This window comes from Euprymna scolopes, chromosome 2 (assembly GCF_053919585.1).
Source record: "Euprymna scolopes isolate OS-2025 chromosome 2, ASM5391958v1, whole genome shotgun sequence".
In the NCBI taxonomy this organism is placed as follows: Eukaryota; Metazoa; Mollusca; class Cephalopoda; order Sepiida; family Sepiolidae; genus Euprymna; species Euprymna scolopes.
This window is the reverse complement of record NC_136483.1, coordinates 147,026,711-147,035,014: the sequence shown is the minus strand read 5'-3', so window position 1 is coordinate 147,035,014 and position 8,304 is coordinate 147,026,711. Positions and strand designations below refer to the sequence as shown.

General features: G+C 34.9%; 1 pseudogene; it reads right to left on the bottom strand.

Moving 5' to 3' along the window:
• Positions 1–920: 920 nt before the first annotated feature.
• On the bottom strand, positions 921–1,848 carry LOC145297367 (glutathione S-transferase A pseudogene; annotated as a pseudogene).
• Positions 1,849–8,304: the final 6,456 nt, after the last annotated feature.

Genomic DNA, 8,304 nt, shown 5'->3' with positions numbered 1-8,304 from the left:
AGATGAGTTGCACATCCAAGAACGTCTAATTTACTCATTTACAACTAGATATCAAGTACTAAATTACAAGATTAAAACAAATGTATGTAAAATCAAAATTTATTTTGATTAACAATCGGTGTTAACTGAAAATGTATTCATTAAAATTTAGTTCATACTTTTGTTGAGAGAGAGATAGGGCAATAGACTTGCTCTTAATGTTAACATTAATGTTCTAGGCAGTGAAGATTTATATTTAATCAAAATTGATTGGGTTAATTCCTATTTCAATCGACCAAATTATTTAAAATGAAAGGGTTTTAGCAATTATATTTTACTATGTCTTTGATTTAAAAACCTTTTGAACCAAAAAAAAAAGTGAAATAATGTTTTTCTTTGCTTTTTACATTTATCCTTTCAAACTAGAAAATCATGAACTTCAGTTATTGTCCTTAGATTTGCTTATAAAGATGGCGACTATATTTTCGTGTCGCGTTTTCATTTCAGCGTTAGTGGACTTTAGGTTTACATTGGTCAACCTCGTAACTCTTGCATTCCTTATTTTGTGGTTTAGTTCTCACATTCTGTGAGCACTGTTTCTGGCAAAGGAGGAAGAATTGCTGTTTTCTGGGTCAGAATATATTCTATCTAACCTTTACATTAATTAGTTTTTGAAGTTTTTTGGGGTTTTTTATATCAAGTGGCTTCATGCCTTGTTTGGAATAATTTCCATTAAAAAAAGAAAAGAGAAAGATGAAACTTGCAATTAACTTACTGCTTTTATGCAAAAAAAAAATAATAAATTAATAAAAATTTATAAAAATGTTATTTGGGAATAATGTCAGAATTCAAAACTAATTTCATTAAATAATTTACATGACTGAAATAGGATTTAACCACTTGCAGTTGTTAAAAGTCTAAAAAAAACAGAACTAAAAACACATTTTTTTTAACAATTATAGTAATGAGTATATACTGAACAAACTGCAAACAAATAAATCCGTCCTCTGTGCTTTAATGTCCGGATATTTCCTTCTTACACGCTTGCCATGAGTTCCATCTCTGGTTTTGGTTCGCTGGTCCAGTGAGGAGGCCAAGACTTTTTCACACTATCTCTCTCTTTCAGGAATTCATAATAGCCAGCAAGACAGGGGAACCGGTCTTTATCTAATTTTAAGCCAACTCGCACCATAATAGCAACATAAGGGAAAAACATGACGTCGGCCAGAGACATGCTTTCAGATGCAAGATAGACTTTACCCGGCTCACCGCGGGCCTTCAGAAAGCCTTCCCAGATTGCCAGTTCCTCGGCAAGAATTTTATACCGCTTCTCCAGTAAATCCTTGTTTATTTCCTCGGCTGGAGTAAACATGTTGTAGTACACAATATCCTTCATGGCCTTCTGGTAAATATTGCAAGTTTCATAGGCTCTTTGTAATACCCTTGCCAGGTCCGCGGGGTTTGTTTCTGCCTTGGGTAGCAAACGGGTCCCCTTGTCAGGCCACATGGCTTCCAGGTAATGGCAAGCAGCTACGGATTCATTAATGATGATTTGTTCAGCAACGCCATCTTTTTTAATTGCCATGGTCGGCACTTGGCCCCTAGGGTTTAGGGCCATAATTTCTTTGCTTTTGTGTTCATTTTTTTCGAAGGATATCAGTTTAGAGTTGAAGGAAAGACTTTTCTCTTGTAATGTAAGCATGACATGCAAGCAAGGAGAACTACCAGAGCCCCAATAAAAAGTTATGTCATCCATCTTTTTTTTTTTTTTTTTTTTTTATTTAGGGGATTTCACAGGTTGTTCAAACAGTAGCGTGGACAAAACTGTGTATCTTCCTTTTAGATCAAGTACTGGTAATCATATGAATATATTCTGCAGCCTATGACGTCAAAACATCATGAGTGGGTGTAATTTGAGACTTTTATTTTAAAATGTCACCTTATCATGATGTCTGGATACTAGTTGTGTTCGACTGTTAGATGCTTTATATAAGTAAATGTGTGTGTGCATGCTATATATATATATATACGGATATAATGAGAATAATGGAAATAGTATTCCGACAAAATAGAGATAAAAAAAGGAACAAACCAAGTTATGTGTTCATCAACATTTCATCTTTATTGTGAGACTTCCTCTGGATAAATGAAATTAAGAAAACAAAATACCAGTACAAATATTTAAAAATATATTTTTGATGTTATAAAATGTATGACCCTTGTTCCATTTCAGAAACGAAAAAGGTAGTTGGAAATTCAAAATTTGAGTAAATATATATATATATATATATATATATATATATATATACACACACACACACGCAGTGGCACCAAAAATAAAATCTGCACTTGCCATTTTTTTTCAAAACCCGCAAGTTTAAGCTAAATTGAATGTAACTGTTTAAACAACCTATACCTCATTTGATTCGCCTTTTATTCCTCTATAATTTTACCTGTTCATATTTGACTTTTAATTGAAGTATCCTAGTGTTCATGTCAATTTAAAAAATTAACTTCAAATCGAGAAGGAAAAAAGAAACTCCACACAATGGAAAATTGTTATTTAAATGTAACTTTAGAACATTAATGCAACACAAATTCAACAGGAACACAATAAACTAGTAAATATTTAGTGTAGTAGTGCGGACTTTTTTTTTGACACCACTGTGTGTGTATGTGTATATATATATATATATATATATATATATATATATCTCCATTTATCTAGTGTTTCCTTTTCAGATTAAATATGTTTTTATCTCATTTCAAAGTGTTTTTTAACATATTTTATTAATTGTTTGCTCATATATATATAATATCATTGTAACTCTCTCTCTCTCTCTCTCTCTCTCTCTCTCATATACATATATATATATATATTTTTTATTATTATTGTTCTTTATGTAAATAGTCCTATCTTGCTATGATGTGCAGACCATTTCGATCATAACAGATCTCATCAGGCAAGAAAAATTCAAAATGGTTCAAGACCATTTTCAATTTGAGAGGAGATATACTTTGCCATGACTGGCGTTGAGCGAGGTTAAAGATCTTTAACCTCGCTCCATACCAGTCATGGTAAAGTATATCTCCTTTCAAAAGCTTTCATGCCAATTTTTATATCTTTAAAGCGAACACATGCTAAAAAAAGTTCTCGGGTACCTTGTCCATTAAAAACATAACAACACAAGGATTTTACTTGCAAGAAAAAAAATAAAACAAGCCATAGAATTAATTTGTTCTCTGAAGATGGATCTGATATGGTTTGAAATTAATAAATGTTTCAACTTAAAGCAAGAAAAAAAATTAAATTATTTTTTTCCCTTTAAATAAAATTTTTGCATCTTAACGTGTTCTAAAAACAGTTTTAACTGTTTATTTTAAGTTTTTTAATTTTTAATTTAAAGAGATTGTTGCGGAGGGACGATAAGTGTGAAGATGCTAATCGACTGTACAATTAACAAGGTAGACACAAATGCAAAGAGATGATGGCAATAACAAAGAAAAATGGCAGACGCTAATGATCGTCTAAAGACATTAGGTATTGTGTTTTATTTACCGAGAATCGAAATGGTAAATTTCTGGCAATGGAGATCATCTATTCAGAATCAGTCACCGGAAGTCGGTAGCTGAACTGAAACTGATAGCCGGACGCCAGTGGTAGCAGGAATAAGTGGATGCTGGAATAGGTAGTTAGACTTCAGCAAGCACTGGAACACATATCTGAACGTCAGCAGGCAACAACAGGTAGCTAGACGTCAGTGGACACTGGAACAAGTAGCCGGATGTCAGTGGGTTCTGGAACAAGTAGTTGAACGTGAGCAGGCAATGGAACAGGTAGCTAGATGTCAGTTGGCTCTGGAACAGGTAGCTGCTGGAGGCTGCAAAAGGGGGCAAATATGAACATTAAATTATATTATGACAACTTCATAATCCATTACCATATCTTGGATTAAAACAAAACATGTCTAATAATGTCCACTAAATTCCCTCATAACACAGTAAGTTCTGACCGTACGATAACTCTTATGAACCCTTTTATGATTACCTCCCTTTTACGTTGTAATCCCATAATCATTTTTTGCTTCCTCTTCCTGTCCCAAAATAAAATATACTTCTCTTTAATACCTATCACATGCATGTTTGTGTCCTCCTTCAAATCTTTGCTCCAGTTCCTTTTCTCTTTTTACTGAAATGCAACTCGTAACACTCTCAAAGGAGAAAAACAGATTCAGAAGAAGAAAGAAATAAAAAAGGAAAAGAGATTCAGAAAAAATAGGAGTTAAAAGAGAGAAGGTAATCTCCAAACGACAAAGGAGGAAATGCTAATCTGAGAGATGGGGGTCAGAATTAGGGTTTAATAAAAAACGTTTTTGGCAAATAGAGACTTGCTCACTGACTGTCGAAGAGTGCACATCAGCTTTTGGACTCTGGATATCTTCAAACAGGATTAAGTGGAAAATTTCCTCTTTCTCCTCTGATCGAGAAACCATCTCAAATAATCTAAATTGAAAAATCCAGCATCTTGAAGCAGTTAAGTTGATGAAGTCCAAAAGAACCTGAGTAGTTTAACTTTTCCATTGCACGATTTTATGTGTAACATTTTATGCAATAATCATTTTTATCTATAAGAGACTGATCTCCAAGTTATCGTTGATTATTGAATTGCTTGGATTTGGAAATAGTTATTTACAGCGTCGACACCACAACCAAGGCAAGGAGAAAAGTGATATACCAGCAGCACCAGAGCACCTACAATGACTCAACCCGATGACTGACAATAAATGGTCAGCATGTTAAAGGTATTGCCACACAGACTAAGGGTTATGCGTGTTTTATGCGCTCTGAACATTAGAGGAGTAATTCCAATTATAACCTCTGCCCACCTAGGTTAGCCCGTGTCAGCCCATAAACACATGGACATGTACCCCGACAGGGTGGTCTATTTACCCAATCTTGCTTCATGGGACCAATTAGTGTAACAAGGCTGTCTTCAGTTCCTATATGCAGTAGGTAACCCTAAGTCCCTGGGTTTACACCTTTATCTTCATCTAGTAATTGACCCTTAAAAATGTAACCAGACACTTACTTGTCACTGGAACTACTAGAACTATTACTCAGAGGACACAAAATATGCCCAACCTTAAATCTATGTGGTAATACCTTTAGCACGTTGGCAGGCCGTTCATCGTCAAATGCTGTGGCTTGAGTTCTTCTCATAGGTGCTTTGATGAATGGCTGGTTGTAGTGTCAGTACTGCAAATAACTGGGTTTTCAAATTAAGCAATTCAATAATAACTCGGAGATAATTATTCATAAGATATTTCAGGATACACTTTGTACAAAGGAGAATTAAATTTTTTTGGTTAATAACGGTTTCAAGATGCAGAATCTTTTCAACGGGGTTGTTCGACTAGCTTTTTAGTCAGAGGAGGAAGCGCTTTTCAACTTAGCTCTTTTGGGAAGGTTATCTAGCCCTGGGTGAGAGGTCCAAAGCTGAGATGTGTACTCTTCAATAGTCATCAGACAAGTCTCTCTTCATTTTCTAAGCACAATGGTTTTATATGGAACCCTAATTCTGATCACCATCTCTTTGAGATTAGTATTTCCTCTTCTATCGTTTGGAGATTTCTCTTTCCCTTCTATTGTCTTTATCTTCTTTCTTCTTCTGAAGCACTTTTCTTTCTTTCTCTCTCTTAAACCCATTTTACTCTTTAATTCTTTTTTTCCTTTTCTTTCTCTCAAATCTTTTTTTTTTCAAAAAATATTTATTATCAACTATATCGGAGGAGGGGGGTCTTTCCATCTTTCAAGTTAATTCTTATCACCTACAAGGTAGGTTGTCACTTAACATAAAACATGTAGTCTACTTCCAATATCTTCATAGATGTCAAGTTAAACTCCTTGGCGCCAATGTCGACTTTACTTTTCTGAGAAATTACTTTTTTCTACCATATAAGCAATAAAAACATATTCATTCTTTTCTTCACAATTTGATCTATCTTAAACCTAGTGTCAAACCATCCACCTAACCCGCAGCCCATAAGCAAGGTGAATTGGTATTACCTGGCACATGCAATAGCATTACACAATGCCATTGAGCGTCTGATTACATTTTGAAAAGGGTCCATCACTAGACGAAGATAAGTGTAGCTATGGGGATTTAGGGTAAGTCCCTATGTTTTGGGGCTGGTGATGGCCTGGTTACATTAACCAGTCCCATGACGCAGGATTTTGCAACACCCGCCCAACATGATTAAATGTATCTTTTTTATTTATAAACTTATTACTTTAACATATCTTTCTATTTTTATTATTTTATTACTTAAATAACCTATTATCATTATTATTACTTGTATATTTTCATTCATTCATATATCTATACAAACTCAATGTTTTCGTCTTGCTCTCCTATTACATTAATGATGTTACTACTACTACTACTACTACTACTACTACTACTAGATCTATTCCACCACTTCCCTGTCTCATTCATCCTTCCTCCTACCATCTAAAATATCCAATGTGCAAACAAGTAAGCAAGCAGGATTTTCAAAGTTTTAGTATTATATAGAATTTGTGAAGAAATATGAACGTTTTTTTTTTTTTGTTTTTGTTTGTCTGCTAAATATTTCATCCAAAGACACAAAAATGAAAATATATATTTTGCTAGTTTATGCAATTATTTTTTTCATCAAACTGTTATTATTTGTATATATATATATATATTTTTTTTTTTTACACCTTGTCTGAACCAAAAGAGAATGTTATCAACCCAGCTAGAACTAAAAAGTTCGATCCTAACACCTACTCAACGATTCGGTTAACCAATTGTTAAGTGCGAAGAAAAACGTTTCACCAGCTTTCTGTGGGAACAGCTATAATTGACAGCACTCAGAAGACTCCAGGCAAATTCGTCAAATGGAGGTAGTTAGTTCTTTCCCACAGCAAGAACTGTGACACCTGGATCGGAAAGTGGGATTGAGAAGTTCACGCCCCCCCCCCCCGAAGATGGGTACTTTTACTTGCAAAAAGTGCCTGGGTAGCCCCGTCAGCATTCTCCAGCAAGAGCACCTCAGGCGATTAGCAATAAACTAACCCCTTCGCAAAGAGAGAAGGCAAAGCCTGGGAGGGTGGACCTCCTAGAACTGCACAGGAACAGCATTACACCCCAATCAGCAGGGACCAAATCATTACAGAAATGGTCTAATCCTTATTGATTCTGGCGACCGAAGATAAAGTCCCGGCAAATGGATATCCATGAAACACAATTTCGAACAGTTCCAATCTCGGAATTTCTGTGGGGAAAATAGTATCAGTTTCATCTGCACATGCACAATTTGCGACAGCAAGCTAATTGCACTATTTCACTTCACGTACCAACGAGAAAATGACTTCCGCAGTTCTAGCTTTTAACTTGAATAAACTAGCACTGCTATTATACCGTTATTAACTTCTACTCTTTGCACACGCGTACACAAATCCTGACATTCCCACGGGTACGAATTCATGCACACACACACACACACATATTAATGCTAACTCACGAACAACCCCTTCACAGACACAATCACACTTTACGTTTGATTTAAATAAATACCTTTGCATCATACATCACTGCTTTATCGTTTCTGTCCGTTTGATGATTATTATTATTGTTGTCATATAACGTGATCACAACGTTGATAAACGTGTAAAATTTCATCATCAAATTTTAACCCAAGTTATGAAATGTAAAAAATAAGGTAAATAAATAATTTTTAAAAAAAGTATCCCCCTCCATAAATTACTGCTCTTTTCAGGCTACTTGTCAATCTATGTTAAACTAGCAGAGTGACCCGACGTTGCCCGGGATTGAATGATGATCAACGAATGTTTCACATTCCCATATTTTTATTGTCATTGAAATCGGTGACATTCATTGATTGCCTGCTCTAGTTGGGGGACCCATCGCATTGTACCGAAAGCAAGCTCACATGTTTCTAGCAGTGACTTAGGCCACAATACATTATAGTCTATATTGCACTATAGAGAACCTACTGTTGATTTTATAAAATCATCTGTAAATAATGGCTTGAATTAAAGTTCAAAATGCAAAAGTCAAGTATCATACTTCAATTGTGCTCTAAACAGAAACATTCATTTCGAACACGCCCTTGTCATATCAAAGTTTATTTTATGTCCGGCCTTTCAGCCTATGCAGTAGTAAAACTTCTTAAATGCACTTGTGATGTTAGGCTGCATAAGGTTTTAATTTCCGTCCAAATCGTCTGTTCCTTGTTTCATCAGATTAGTTTGATTATCGATACAAAACCTCTCTAAGCA